The sequence below is a fragment of the Odocoileus virginianus genome, chromosome 14, assembly GCF_023699985.2.
Source record: "Odocoileus virginianus isolate 20LAN1187 ecotype Illinois chromosome 14, Ovbor_1.2, whole genome shotgun sequence".
NCBI lineage: Eukaryota > Metazoa > Chordata > Mammalia > Artiodactyla > Cervidae > Odocoileus > Odocoileus virginianus.
This window is the reverse complement of record NC_069687.1, coordinates 55,582,170-55,598,844: the sequence shown is the minus strand read 5'-3', so window position 1 is coordinate 55,598,844 and position 16,675 is coordinate 55,582,170. Positions and strand designations below refer to the sequence as shown.

At 40.3% G+C, this 16,675-nt stretch overlaps 1 protein-coding gene across 15 annotated transcripts in view; it reads right to left on the bottom strand.

Moving 5' to 3' along the window:
* Positions 1 to 16,675, bottom strand: part of MAST4 (microtubule associated serine/threonine kinase family member 4) — a 610,376-nt gene that overhangs the window by 120,949 nt on the left and 472,752 nt on the right. The gene's annotated exons all lie outside the window — the stretch shown is intronic.

Genomic DNA, 16,675 nt, shown 5'->3' with positions numbered 1-16,675 from the left:
GAAGTTATAATCAAATGCCTTCTTTCAGCTCTTGACTGCAAATATGTAACATGCCATACACACAAGTGATAAGGATTCAAATCAGCAAACCACAGGTAGCAGCTTTGTTGACATGAAATTTCTAATACAAAATTACATGCAATGAAGCGCAATGACATTAATCTTACAATGATGCACTAATTAAAAATCTAATTATTTAGACAAATTTCATACTTGTGCCTTTTGTCAATAAAACAGCTGATGCCTAAGATACATGTACAATATTTCACTACTCATTCATTTTTCATCTTCACACCGTACTCAAATTCCTTATTAAAATAAATATTTTTGGAATCATAAAAACAGATTCCAGTTTGTATTAAAATAACAATGAAGGCCTTTTCTCAGAGGCACATTACCTACTGTTTTTTTATCCTGGTACCCAGTGAGTAGAAATAAATTGCTACATATATGCACAGGGCAACAACTACAGGTCCACTATTTTTTCCTGTTTCTGATACTAGAAAGTTATAAAATGGCTAATTTGACTCCAAAGTAACATTCCCAAGCCTTAAAGCATAACACAATAGTTGATGATGAAGTGGATATTATCTTACTTTCCTTTGCTTTTCTGCAGCGCAGACTGCTACATCATAACCATGGTTAGAAAAGGATAATAAAAACCAGCAGGTTACCTCATTGAATTCACTTATAAGGTTCACTGTAATTCCATCCTCCTACACTAGAGCTGCCCTTAACCACCATTACAGATTTATTATAATTTCTTCTTAATTCAGAATATATCTCGGTTACAGTACTCTTTAAACAGGAATTTTCACCTACTTCTAAATAACATATGGTGGACTTATTTGAGAGTTTGTATAAAATATATGAAAGGAACATTTCTCAATACTTCTGAATAACACATTTCAAAACCAAACCAAATTTCTTTCCACAATATTGACTTGGGGAACCAATCCTCTTTTTAGATGTTTGCTACCTATTATCATTTGTCAACATTCTCATATTTATAATTTCTTAAGGTCAGGCTACATCATTTTACTTTCCTTACTGGAGCAATCAACAGCCCTCAGCATTATCTATGTGTTTAATTAAGATCATGTTTACTCAGCCTTAAAGAAATTGTTGCATAAGAATAGACCCTTGATACTTAATTATGAAGGTGGAATGTGGTATTATCAACTCATCTATCAAGAATCATTATCTGACCTATTAACAAATTCATAATCAAGTCAGATCATGTGCTTGTTTTTTAAAGAAATATTTTGTACACTGTATTTTATGTTCATTCAAATTAACATCTTTCATTTTAAAATAGGGATATTAAATATATCAACTTGCTGAAGCTAATAAAAGAAACTATAAATGAAAGATCTATATTCTGGAACTCTCACCAAAGTTATTTGCTAATTTGAGCAAACTGGCAAAAACACAGGCTAACTTACATAAAAATGGATATATGTTATTTTTTACATTTAGTATTTTATCTAAATCATTTATGTAAATTTTCTATTGACATTCAATTATTAATTTATATACATATAAATTAAATGAAGAAGAACTATCAATTGATATCTACTGATATCAATATATCAATAGAAACAGTAATCTAATGAATATTTACATAGGGATATTAGTGAAGTATGCTGACTTAAAATTTAGAAAATGATATTTCTTAAAAACATTTAAATTAAAATTTCCTAATACATAGAATATAACTAGTCCAGTACCACAGCAAGAAAGTAGCCAACAATTTGTATCTAAAACAAAGAAAAACACAAACAAAAATTCTCACAATTGTATCATTTACTGAAAGTCTACCAGAATAAATGGATATTGAAAAAGTACTGATTTCAAAAATGTGATTTAAAAAAAAAAAAGTCTCAAAAAGAAATGTCTGACTAAAATGATGGCATCTACTTGTTTCTCCTCAAACCAGTCAATACTAAGGGAAATCAACCCTGAATATTCATTGGAAGGACTGATGTTGAAGCTGAAGCTCCAGTACTTTGGTCACCTGATGCGGAGAGCTGACTCACTGGAAAAGACCCTGATGCTGGGAAAGACGGAAGGCAAATGAGAAGGGGGCGGCAGAGGATGAGATGGTTGGATAGCCTCACTGACTCAATGGACATGAATTTGAGCAAACTCTCGGAGACAGTGGAGGGCAGAGGAGCCTGGCTGGTGTGCTGCACGCCTTGGGGCTCAAAGAGTCAGACACGATTTAATGACTGAACAACAGCAGCCATCCACTTGTGTGGTCAATATAAAATATAAAAATAAGAACAAAGTTTATATTACACTCATGCCACGTTTGCCCATTGTCTAAAAAGATTTGTAATCTTTACAAATCTATGATTGTGAATGTCATTAAGGATGAAGAAAAATAGGATTCTTTACCTAATAACACAGAGCAGGTTAGAGGAAGTTAAAAACAAGCTGCCTCAGAATTTGAACAGTTCCCCATGAAGACACTGGTATTATGTTACACAAATCCTTAAATAGTTGAGGCATGTCTTATTGACAAATGTGATGAACAATCAAAACTGAGGTTGTCTTCTCTAACCTCTGTATTGTATTTAGCATGAAGCTAGAGAGAGAAGTAAAATTTTTGAAACTCTCAAAATCAAACATGAAAAGTTCCTCAGCAATGCAAAACTAGACTTTACAAAATATAGCTCAAGGCAGAAATTTAGATACGTACACAAATCTCTACACTCACAAAATAGGGTCTTGGCCTCTCAAACGAACTTATTTGTTGCTAATATTTTTAAGGGTAATGAGGCATATTTTATACTATATTTAACCTTAAATCACCTAGATCTTGTATATGTATGTATATATGGATATATGTATGTATGTATGTGTGTATATATACACACATATATATATGAAAGTATTAGTCGCTCAGTCATGTCTGACTCTTTGAGATCCCATGGACTGTAGCCCACCAGGTTTCTCTGCCCATGGAATCTTCCAGGCAAGGACACGGGAGTGGGTTGCCATTCCCTTCTCCAGGAGATTTTCCTGACCCAGGAATCTAACCCATGTCTCCTGCACTGCAGGCAGATGACGTTCTAAGCCACTAGGGAAACCCATATATCTCAAGTATGTGTATATATTAAGCATATGTGAGCGGGGTGGTGGTTTAGTCATGTCCGACTCTTGTGACCCCACAGACCATAGCCTGCCAGGCTCCTCTGTCCATGGGATTCTCCAGGCAAGAATACTGGAGTGGGTTGCCATTTCCTTCTCCATATATTAAGTATATGTGTGTGTGTATATATACTTTAAAAATACTGAACCCTATTGAGATATTCTGTACCTAACTTTTCAAAGTTGGAGAGGAGGGTGGTCATCAATCTCACTGTCACCTACTTCTGGTATCTCTGAGAGTCACTTATTATTCTAAGTACCTGATTTCCAATAAATGAATTAAAATCTGCCTTTAATCCCCAAACAAGAGCACTCCTAGTAGACGGGACCTGAATATTTACCACCTAGATTGCCACAGCACCTGGCACTCCCTGCATTAATAATGACACTGGTGCAAAATGCTGAACTGACCTCTGTTGTCATTATTTATTTATCCAGGCATCACACTCTTTTCCTGATGAAAGGGAGGAACTCATGGCTAGCAAGTGTGAGGCAGGCTCCCCTGAAGCTGGTGACTACAACATTTTCATTTAACCCATAAGGTGATGAAGCAGTGGAGACATCACCACTTGAGCAAAATCAAGGTCCCTTTTCTTTCACCAGCACAACTAAGTTGAACCACCCTTGCTTTTTCTCAAGCCCTGTCAAAGGGGAAAAACAGGTGCCATCCTACCAGGTAAAATACGAACATCATTCCTACTGTAGCAGGAATATCTTAGCTGAAAATTTACCCTCTTCTAACTGTTTGAACTTGTAAAGAGTTATCTCCAGTTCAGCCGTAGGAATCTTAAAGGTATTTGATTGCAAAAGTGAAACTAAAGAACCATTATGAATTCAAGTTCTAGCTATCTATTCCCAAAATACAGTCTCTTTGTTTCATTTTTTAAGAATGGGAAACATCCACCCTTGACGGTACTTGGTTCTTAAAGCCAAACCCAAGAAGAGCCACTGCCCATAAAGTACCTGCTTCTCCTCAGGACACCCAGCTGAAAAAACGCATGGGGCACTGCCTATGGACAACATGCTGTTTTTCCTCTCATCTGGCAAGGTGACACAGTGGCACAGATTCTTGCAAAATCTGAATCTACCCCAAGAAGACAACTGGAGACAACAGCAAAGGTAAACAGTGGACTAGAACAGGGGCTGATGGTGCCAAGTGAGCCTTCCTTATTACCTCATTCCTCTGGTTCCTCCCTGCAAAGACCCACCTACTGACAGACAACACACACACACAGACACACACACGCCCAAGGGACGATCACTGTTGACCATGAACCTGGGATCTGAGAAGAATGGAAGGTGGAAAGGTGATGACAGTCCTTCCAAGTGAGCAGGACTGTCTAGCCCCTGCAGGCTGGGAGGCAAGGCGGGTGGGGACACCACCTCTGTGAGAAGACGGTCACAGCCGGACGAGCACCCTGGAGCGTGACGGGAGGCCGCCACCAGGAAGTGTTTCCTTGTCAGCGTGGTGTTTTGGCTCAGGCTGGTGACCTGAGGATCACACAGGCTGCCACCTGCCCCCTGAGCTCACCAGGGCAGTTTCACAAGGAGCTCCTCAACCTTCTCGTGCCTGCCAATAGCGCCTCGTTTGTCAGGAACAGAGAGAGACAAACCATGCGCTCCACTGTGTATGTCAGGCCTCAGTCAGAGTGAGGGACAAAGGACCACGCGGGAAGGGAACGCGCTGTATGGACTTTCGGTCCTGAGGACCCATATTCTGTCTCTGCCCAGACTGTCCTTCTGCTCAGAGCTCCCCGTGAAGGGTTTGGAGGGACGTACACGTCTCACACCTGGATCCGTCACATCTCTCCTGGCAGAGGAACCAGTTAATTATCCTCTGACAGGGCTATAAAAGCTGTGAGGCCCACCAGGCGGTGGCCTTCTGCAACAGCTCTGAGTGGCTGAAATGATGCTTAATTTTAAATTACAATCATCTGGGGACATGAATACTGATCGGGTCTAATGGCGGCCAGACAAGCCGAGAAAGCGAAGCCCCAACAGGCAGTCATTTCTAACGGTCGCCGCTGATGGGAAAGGTCAGCACTCAGCAAGACAGAGGACTGACCACGGCTGCGGGGCAGGGGGCCGCCTGGGAAGAGCCCCGGGAATTCCGAACAGCTAGGCTATAATTTATTAATTCATCTTGATGAAAAATTTGATAAATTTGCACAGGAGGCCAATTATAGACCAAAGCTGTACTGAATGTGAACATCTGTTAACTATAGTCTGATACCTTAATAGAATCTGACACTGAATATTCCTTAAACAAAGAGGAAGGCAGAAATAGAGGAAACTGGGCATGATCAGAAGGCAGAAATTATCCACTTAATGTGGTATTACTGGGAACATGTTATAAAACAGGCAAGCTTCTGTTTCCTTATCTTTACCATGAAGGGGCTGCACCAGATCAGAGGAGTCATTACCTATTTTTGTTTGGTTTATGAAATTTTAAAAATATCGAAAATACAAAAAAAATAACCAAACACTTCCTACCGCCTAGAATAACAATGCTATCATTTTGTGATATTTATTCCTAGTATTCAGTAAATATTACACATATATACTAAAGATACAGAAGGAAATGTACATTTTGCCATCCAAAACATCCAAATGAATTTTTCGCTCCCCAACCAGGCAGCTCTAAAAGAATTGTGGCTGGTAGTTTTCCCATCCATTCTTGATACTTTCATATACATATACAAATACCTATACCTAACAACATTTGTGTATGCATCTGTATTTTCACTACTGGTGCCATGTATCAGGAAAAGCTGACAAAGACTTGGAATTGTGCAAAAGAGATGAATGGCTTTCCTTTCAGTAGCTGGGAAGGCTTAGTGCAATGAACCCCCAAGAGATTATCTGGTTCTATCTGGTAGACACCTTTCACTATCTTTCTAGTGACTAGGCTACCTTAAAACTCTGTAGGGGTTGGAGTTCAGTCAGAGAAAATTAGCAGTATCACAAGTGATTCTTGTCCACATTACTAGACCATAAAATGTCTAGTAAATTCATTTACTACACATAAATGAATTTTGTCTAGTACAAATGCAGTTAATATCCACCCATAAAAAGTGACCTCAAACATTTAATATCATTGCCTTACAGGATATTGACTAGTTTTGTATTTGCTGTCAAATTTTATTTCATTATTAAATATATATATATAATGTCATATATATATTTTAACATATTTATTCACATATGTATATATGGTTTTCAAAATCTCTTATTGTTGTCCTTATTAATAAGCAAATTAAATCTTTGACACATTTACTTTATATTTGTATGACCGTCATGTTTTTGACTTTTTGGATAAACTGCACTTTAGCACAAATTATATCTTATAGATATTCTATAACTTGATTTTTTCACTCAACATTATATTTTTGAGATTTACCCATGGCAACATAAAGATGGGTTTAATTCATGCTTTTTTTAGATTATTCATTTGAAGCAGATTTTAGGATTCTTAAGTGCACTAAAATTATATATATCATGGACATTTCTTTTTTTCTTTGTGCAACATTAAGTATCTAGGCCTCTACGTATTTGCAAATCTGATTGCAAAAAAGCCTTGAAAAGTATCTTTGAGACTAAATTTGAAAGAAAAATTATACATGCAACAGAAAGTAAATCTTCCTACAATTTTCTCTGGACACTTCTCCCTCATATCCTTAATTCCTTCAGATGCTGCTACGCCCTTCTCTCCAAGTCTGCCTTCAAACTATTGCCTTCACCGGAAGCAACTTTTTGTCTCTCATATGTAAATCAATCTGCCCTTCCCCTGGGCTACTTCAAGTCTACAGTTCTACCCCTTTTCCTGGACAGCACAACAAGGCCATAGCTGGTAGCCAGCTGGATAAGCTCTAGTTCCCCTGAGAAGGCAATAGGGAGCAAAGCATTAATATCCCTGACTCTGTGATAGACTCTGTTATTTAGGTAAAGTTAAGTGAAAGTCACTCAGACGTGTCTGACTCTTTGTGACCCCATGGACTGTAGCCCGCCAGGGTCCTCTGTCCATGGAATTCTCCAGGAAAGAATACTGGAGTGGGTAGCCATTCCCTTCTCCAGGGGATCTTCCCAAACCAGGGACTGAACCTGGGTTTCCTGCATTGCAGGCAGAATCTTTACAATCTGAGCCACCAAGGAAGCCCAAAAATACTGGAGTGGGTAGCCTATCCTTTCTCCAGGGGATCTTCCCAACCCAGGGATCGAACCAAGGTCTCCTGCATTGCAGGCGGATTCTTTCACAGCTAAGGTACCAGGGAAGCCCGAGGTAAAGTTAAGACACTGCTAACATCTTCCCAAGCCCTGTGAAATTAAGGCTCCAACCAAGCTTCCATGAAGTCATCCAACAAATTACTTTCAGAGTCCCTAATACATGCTAGGTACTATTCTTAACTATTTTGGGCTCCAAAGTGACTGCAACCACAAAATTAAAAGACGCTTGCTCCTTGAAAGAAAAGCTATGACAAGCCTAGACAGCATATTAAAAAGCAGAGATACTTTTCCAACAAAGGTTCATCTAGTCAAAGCTATGGGTTTTATCCAGTAGTCATGTGTGGATGTGAGAGCTGGACCGTAAAGAAGGCTGAGTGGCAAAGAATTGATGCTTTTGAACAGTGGTGTTGGAGAAGACTCCTGAGAGTCTCTTGGACAGTGAGATCAAACCAGTCAATCCTAAAGGAAACCAGTCCTGAACATTCACTGGAAGGACTGATGCTCAAGCTAAAGCTCCAATACTCTGGCCACCTGATGCAAAGGGCCAATTCATTGGAAAAGATCCTGATGCTGGGAAAGATTGAGGGCAGGAAAAGAAGCGGGTGACGAGAGGATGAGATGGTTGGATGGCATCACCGACTCAAGAAACATGAGTTTTAGGCAAATTCTGGGAGACAGGGAAGCACAGGGAAGCCTGGCGTGCTGCAGTTCATGGGGTCACAAAGAGTCGGCAAGACTTAGCGACTGAACAACATCTATTCTAAACAAACAAATATCACTGCTGTCCTCTAGAGAGGAAGAAGATAATAAACACCATAAATTAGCAAACTAGGATTGGAGACAGTGATGACATTTGTAGTATGAGAGATGGCGTAGAGAAAAATGACGCAGACAGCAGGGCATGGAGAGTGGAGACGGGAAAGCACGGTGTTAAACAGGTGGTTAGGAAGAGCTGCACTGGGAAGGCGGCATTCGAGGAAGACCAGAAGATGAGGGAGTGAGCGTTCGGTGAGAGCAAAGGCCCTGAGGCAGCAGGGCTCCAGGACCAGCTCGCAGGCCAGAGTGGAGGGGCAGAGCCGGTCAGAGATGAGCAGCAAAAAGCTCAATGGACAGAGGACGGGGCCCACTGTGGCAGCTGGCAGGCCACAGGACTGAGATGGGTTTTACTCTGGGTGAAAGGGGAAGCTGTTGGAAGGTTTTGAACATCACTTGGTCTTTGTTTTCAGAGAATCAATCTAACCAGAGGAGGAGGGAGGGAAACCAGGGAGAAAGCAGGCGGGCAGGGGCAGTAGCACATTCTCATCTCCGTGACTCGACTCTAACATACAGCGTTTCCTTTTACAAAGCCATGCCAAAAATCACCTCCGAGAGTCAACGCAAGTGTGAGAGAGGGCCATGCTCTTCCATACAGCCTCCGAAAGGCTGGGGAAAGAACAGGTGGCCAGTACTGTGCTGATGGCAGAGCAGATAGTGTCAGGCCTCTGCATACTGGCATCAGTGTAATAACCTAGCGTATCATTTTCTGGGGTATATTATTATGAACACTTAGTACTGATGTTATCAGCTTGATACTTGAACTTAACTTTTCCATTAGTAGAAAAAGTCCTTTTTAAAGACATTAATTATCAGGGAAAGGAATGACTGCTCATACAGTTTTCAGGTAGGAGCAAAAAATTTGGACTAATTACATACCCAGAGGAAGGTATAGGTCTTGATGCTTTCAAACATTCTTAGGAAAATCAAGAGGAATATGTATGTGTGTGTGTGTGTATTACTGTATATAGTACTTCTTAGAAATACATATAATCCATTAAGATAAGCCCTTGGTGAGACCTAGCCCAACTTTCTGTCTTTGTAGGGGAAGAGAGATGGCTGAATATACAGATATTGGCAAGATGCTATTCAATGCAACAAACATTTATGGAATGTCTATTGCTATGTACCAAGCACTATGGGAAGTAAGAAAATGAAGAAAACACTCTCAAAGTGTTTAAAGTGTAAAAGAAGAGCTAAGACTGATTCACAGATAACTGTATTCTTAGGCAGAATCTGGCAGAGATGTACAAACAAAAATATGCTGCTATCTAAAGTGTGAGAAAACCTCAATCAGCTCAGGATTTTAGAGTGTACACTCAACAGGGCAAACTGTCCCTCCATTTCATAGGTCTTCCCTAAACAACCCCTTAAACTCAGTGATCTGCCTGATACAAACTTTTTAAACCAACTTCGTCCTAATTATTCCATTGCGCGGCTACTGCAAAGCAAGATCCATGAACCCAGCTAACCCTATGTGGCTGACATGGTGAGCTCTGACATCCTAAGTGAGCATGTGACAGATGGATGGGGCTGACATGCGCCATGTTGCACCAGGGACCCTGGCAAGCAGAGCATCCACCCTGTGGTCACTCATTCTTTCAGTAAACATAACAGGGATTCCACCTGGAGCTTACAGTCTAGGAGATGGGGGACAAGGTCCTTGAGGTCAAAGATTGAACTTTATACATAGTAAATCTCTTTGGATACTCAGAAAAACACAGAAAGTAAAAATGATTTGAATACAGATTCAGTAAATATTTTTGAATAACTAAATATAGTTCCTGCCTTTAAGAAGTTTCTAATTTAACTTGGAGGACACACATAGTCTAATCTATAAGACTCAACTGATCCAAGATGATATTACAGTTGATTCTACTGGTTTGATCAAGGCCATGTATAATCGAGAAAACACAAAGAACTGACAGGTTTATATGATGTGAAACATCTTACTGAGAAAATCTACATACATGTCACTCTGAACAAAAGCAAATGGGATAACCGGTGGAGTTGAGAGAGGGGCATAGCACGGTGGTCAAAGTTAAGCAGGAGCTGGTAATAATGTGGGATTTGTGGCAGAGATGCTAAGTCCAACTGCTGAAAATGTTAGAAGCAGAAAATAACTAAAGTGAGAAGGCTCTCAATATCTGTTAATTTTTGCAGTGCAATTTATCTGCAGCATGTGTTATAGGACATAACTAGACTCATGTCCCCCAGGAATCCTCAGACAACAGGGCAGGTCATCTGTTTGAGCAATGACACTTAAAGGCTGGAACAGTCGGTGGAGAGATGAACTCTGGACTTTTGATTAGTCACATAGAGTGTAATAGCTTAAACCTCATGAAAGACACATACTGAAGACTGTACTTGAGATGAGGGTGTGGAGGAAATGCTGCACAGGTTAAGGTCGAGAGTTGAACAGCACGTGCTGTATCTTGGTAGACTGCTCCAAAGGTTGATCTGGCCAAATATTGTCTGGAGTCATTCAAAATTATGGTCTAATCTGTGCTTCTATCACCTGGCTGGGCTGACCTCTGACTGGGCTATCAAAGAGGCGATGAGAGTGAGCGAGGGGAGGGACAGAGGTGGTGGCCCCAATTTTATAACTGGGTAAAGGGTCATAAAAACAAACAGCTATAAGACTGACACATAAGCCTTTGGTTGTTCTCAGGACAGCTTTGGTCACCGACCAAAGATAAGTCTACAAACATGTTTGAGAGTTAAGGAAAAATAAACAAAATACAAACTAATGTTCTTTTAAACCTCTTGTGTTGTGGGGGTGGGGGATGTACATGACACATTTTTTTAAAGTTTCCATGTTTCATATTCAGTATGGATAAAAGTCACAACTTGATACACTCTATTTACTAAGCAGCAGAAAGCCAAGTAGAAAAATTACTTTTAATGAATTTAATAGTATTGGATTTTTCTCAGTTGGCCAGTGTTATGCAAAGATATTAAAAAAAAAAAAAAAAAACACTAAAAAAATGGTGGCAACACCAAACCAGAGAAAATACAACAGCTTAAATCTAATGTTCCATTCTCCTTTCTGGAAATACTATAATAAAATTTTACTATTAACTTATTTCCTCTGTACCTAGTACCTCCTGCTTTATGGCTTTAAAGAAATGGTCACTGGTTCTATAAATCTAGATTGAAAGATTTTCTTATATTCAAATCTTATTTGAACATACATGTAGCAGCCGAACTGATACAATATTATTTTACCCACTCCAGGTTCTCCATATGTAAATTGAATCTGTTTAACTCGCTACACCTAGAAACACTGGATTTGGTGGATATGTTTCACTGTGAAAGTGTTGGTCACTCAGTAGCATCCAACTCTTTCCTATCCCATGGACTGGGGCCTGCCAGGCTTCTCTGTCCATGGGATTCTCCAGGCAAGCATAGTGGAGTGGGTAGCTATTCTCTCCCCAGATCTTCCTGACCCAGGGATCAAACCCAGGTCTCCTGCATTGCAGGCAGATTCTTCACCACGTGAGCCACCAGGGAAGCCCATGCTTCACTCTCGTAGGGTAATTTAGCCACAAAGCTAAACATGACCCATACAATCAGCTCCCTCTTTTTGGTTCAGAGGATTCTGAAGCCACTCCAATCTGACTCACACAAAGGGAGGAGGAGTTGACTTCTGTAACCACTGGATTTCCTTTTATGACACTGGACAGAAATTTATGTCAAGCCCAGAATGAACAGCATGACTGTATAACGCCCTTCCAACTGGAAAGCATTTTGCATTTACAGCAATTTGGCACAATGCGTTGCTCACAAGTGAACTGTCTCCGATTCCTGCGCCTCCACAGTCAGAACACAGACAGACACACACGGAAAGCCCGCATCTGAGCTCCACTTGTGCTTTTCTGCGGGGAAACGTCAGGTGGCAAAGAGCCAGCCTCTTTCTGTTCAGTGTGTTTTGTTGCTGACTGTGCCCAACTCAGAATCTTGCAAAATGACATTCTGCTAATGACAGGAATGTCAAAGCTGTGATAATGGGCACAAGTGGAAGAAAATGTTTCCTAAATGGAAAAACAACAGGAAAACTGCCAAATGGATATTAAAATAAATCGCGTGTTCCTTCCATCCTTAAGTGTTGAGTGCCCTACTATTCATGGCCAACGTGAAAGGAAGAGCAGGTCTCTAAGGAGGAAAGAATAGCCCAACTTGATGAAAAGCACAGAAAAAAAACCAAGAGGTCAAGGGAATGTTTTCCCTTAATTAACTTGACAGATGTCTTTTCTTTTCCTCATTTGCATCCACTGATGTTTTCTTAGTCTCTCATCTTGCAAAGATGAAATTGGCCACAAGGAACCAATTCTGTATCTAAAGACAGGAGGGCTGGGGCGATACCAGAAGATGCTGGTCTTTAAATTGCTCAGTACCCAGTTTGGGTAATGAATGAACTCTCCTTGCTCTTGCCATTTGTGGGCTGAGCCATAGAATTTTACCTCTGGAAGATGATGTAATGACTTCCAAGGCAGCACCACCAATTTGTGGCAAATAAGGCTTAGGAAAGGAGGGCATGTGGGATCCCACAACCAGGGCACATTCAAAGTTAGAAATATCTACATTAGACACAGAAATACATTTAACTACGTCTTGTATATTACACATTCCACAAAGGAAAAGGTAGTTCGGTTTGAGATTTCACTGACTGTCTATTTCTCAGGAGAGTATGGTTATAAAATACAAGGACTTGCCATTGATTGGTAGAGCTGGTTTTAAATTGAGGTCATTTACTCATCTGTAGACTAGGTGTAAAAATTTGAACTACCTCTGAGGGTTAAGTAGAAACGAAATGAGACAACGCATGTGAAGAAAGTATCACAGTGTTTGGCAAAATGAGTACTTCATAAACATTAGCTGTCAAAAGAAAACATTTTGTGACATTTAAAATGGATAACCAACAAGGTCCTACTGTGTAACACAGGGAACTCTGCTCAATGTTATGTGACAGCCTGAATGCAGGGGAGTTTGGGAGGGAATGGTTACAGCTACAGCTACGGCTGACTCCCATTGCTGCCCACCTGCAATTATCACAACATTGTTGCTTGGCTACACTCCAATGTAAAATACAAAGTTTTAAAAGAAACAAGAAAACATTTTGGTCTTTCTGTCTTCAGTACATCCGTTCATGCATACATGCTTTCCTATATAGAATGTTACACTAAGGCTTTTCCCCTCAAGGATTGGGGAACAAGACGCACAAGACTGCCCATAGAATTAACTTCTAAAATCAATACAATGAATTATGCAAGAGCTAAAGAGGCTGGTTCCAAGGCAGCAGACTTGACAATAAATGTAAATATGAATACAGTTATAGAAAGAAAGTAGCAATAAGAAGGGTGGTTGATTAGCTTTAAAGAAACATAGAAAAACAAAAACTGCAGAACCACAAGTCAACTGTGCCTCCAGGGGCTTCAAATCGGCACCCTCCAGGCGAAGGGCATGCAAGGGACTGAACCCAACACAGACTTCATTTCAGATCAACTCTCAAAATCACGTGCATCCATCCACCTCTGCCCAATGCCATGGATCTTGTAAGCCAGCTAACGTGCCTTGCTCGGCTACCATATCCCCCAAGCCACCTTCTGACTACTTCAGGGAGAGGTCTGCCCAAAAGTGGATAACAAGAACAATAATGACAACTGCTAACTTAGACTAAATGTCTTTTAATACACCCCAAGCAACAGCTTAATCTGCATGAGAATCCTGAGGTAAGACTTACATTTCTCCACATCTTACAGACTTGAAAGCTGAAGAACTGAGAAGTTAAGAAACTTGCCAAAGATCACACAGCTAATAAGTAGTAGGACAGGTATCCAAACCCAGGCAGTATGCCTTCACAGCCTGTGCTTTTAGCCATTTTGTAGAAATGTCTATAAAGCAAAGAATAAAAACTTCAAAGAGCCTAAACTCCAAACCAGTTATCTGTCCTCCCTGTAAATGAATGTCTCAGCATTTCTGGTCCTATACATAAATCAGTGGGCTTACTAACCACAGACCCATGCCTACCACAGACCCAGTAACCATGGGGCTACTCTTGGGATACCAACAAACCAGGTTTTTGAGCCTGTAGCCTGGCAGTCAGATAGACGAGGTAGATCAAGTTAATAAGCTTCATACTCAGGTTGTGAAGTTTTTCTAGGAGCAGAAAGCCTGACCCAGGTGGACAGACACCCCAGTGTCACCACGTGGGGCATGCATGTTATCCTGTGATATATTTGTACACGGGGGTTTCCCAGGTGGCTCAGTAGTAAAGGATCTGCCTGCAATTCAGGAGACACGGGTTTGATTCTTGCATCAAGAAGATCCCCTAGAGAAGGAAATGGCAACCCACTCCAGTATTCTTGCCTGGAAAATCCCATGGACAGAGGAGCCTGACAGCCTACAGCCCATGGGGTCACAAAGAATTGGACATGACTGAGCACACACACACACACATATTTGTATACACAGTTATCAGGCTTAGAGAAGACAGACAAGTTAAGATGTCACGATTTGGGCATTCCTTCCTCCGCAGTGTATTCTTGAGGGTCCAAATGCAGATGAATGAACCGGCACATAGATTATCCATTTCAAGCAGGCACTTCCTCCTTATCCCTTCTCAAACCAGCTGGTTTAGTCAGACACAGCTAGGGAAGAGACTTGTGTTTAAGCATGTGTGATTCATACTCTTTTGTTAAATTGTTTCTTAGTTAAGATTTTAAAATTAAATCCAAGTTTCTGGATCATAGCCTCGTTAACATGGCTTGGCTTTTTTTCTTTTTTTCTACGTCTAGATATCTGACTCTTTAAGGATTTTACGCTTTACCAGGGAAGCCCCTTTAAGGATTAGAGAATAGAGAAATCAAGAGATGTGGTGTGAAGCCTCTTTGTATGTACTGGTTTTAGAGGAAAGGAGGATATTATAATATACATTAGGAAGTGAATTTAGCCAGCAGAAGATCTAAAACATATATATATTGACCATATTGAGATAAGCTTTTTTTAAAAAAGAAGGATTTATAAATGATGTATCTCAAAATACAACAAACTCAACATTATAAAATGTTCATATTTATGACTTGTATAAACCTGTGATTCCCCAATCTTAGATTCTTATATTGCACTATTCTTTCAGGATGTCTATCCTTTGGTCTGGCACCTTCCCTTATTTTTTAAAATTAAAATATAGTTGATTTATAATATTGTGTTAACTTCAGGTGTACAACAAAGTGATTCAACCCCGTAACATCTTGTGGAAAAACCCAAATGAACTCTTTGGCCAACTTTATACATAAATATTTTTTAAGATTCTTTGTCCTAATAGGTTATTACAAGATATTGACTATCGGTGCCTGTGCGATACAGTAGGTCCTTGCTGTTTATCCATTTTATTATTATTATTATCCATTTTATTATTATCAGATAGCAGTGTGTATTGTTAGTCCCTAACTCCTAACTGCATCTTCCTCCATGCTTGCTTCCCAAAGACCTCCCAGGCTCTGAGACAGCATGTATGAGAATGTGACTGTGGAAAGAGGTTTCACTGAATTGTGTGAATTGCATTAAAACTATGGCAGGAGTTCAGACAAGGCAGAGTGCCAGGAAAGCGTCATTTCCTAAGGAAAAGTTTACTGCTGGCTTCATCTACCTTCAAATCGCCATCCTGCCTCTTATGGGCATGGCCACCTATTTCTCACAGGGCCAGCCTTGTGTTCAAAGAGATGACCTCATCGTCCCAGCCTGGAATTTGGTCCTTATTAGTAAGTACCCTGAGCTCCAGAACAACGCAGGCACTCCGCCTCTTCACCACATTCACCAGCCATCCCACTTCAACTCATTCTGCATTCCCTGCATGCAGTGACTCAGAGAATCTCTCTTCATTGTGTTCCTGGACTCCTGTTTATTAAAGTTATGGAATCCCTGACCTTCACAGGAAAACATTTCAAAGTAGAAATTCAAAGTAGAGAGAGATGGCACCCAACTGTGTAACATTTCCATATTGAAAAGGATCCAGTGTAACCTGCCCACCTGAAATTAAATTGCATATCATGAGTAGAATTAAGACACTTCAACTTACTGAAAACAAATCACTGACACTAAGAAAGAAATGAATGTGAACTCTCCCCCTGGTTATTTTTGCTTATCTTTTTTCTAAACAGACCTTCAATCCTATTGCAAGGGCAACATACGTATGAAAACAACAAGCTAAACCATCCCGAAAATAAAATCTGTCTATAGCTACCAAGTGAGTCACTCCTTTGGCTTTGTGGCCACCTCATATTTCCATTTACATTATAATCATAAAATTGTAGGGTTCACTTATATAACAAAGAGTGTTTTCTGCTTGGGTGTCAGATATTAGCTACACTGCTTAGTATAGCAGGTCCCAGAGTTTATGAACTCACCCAGTGATATGTGTGCATGTAAGTCACTTCGGATGAGTCTGACTCTCTGCGATCCTATGGACTGTAGCCCACCA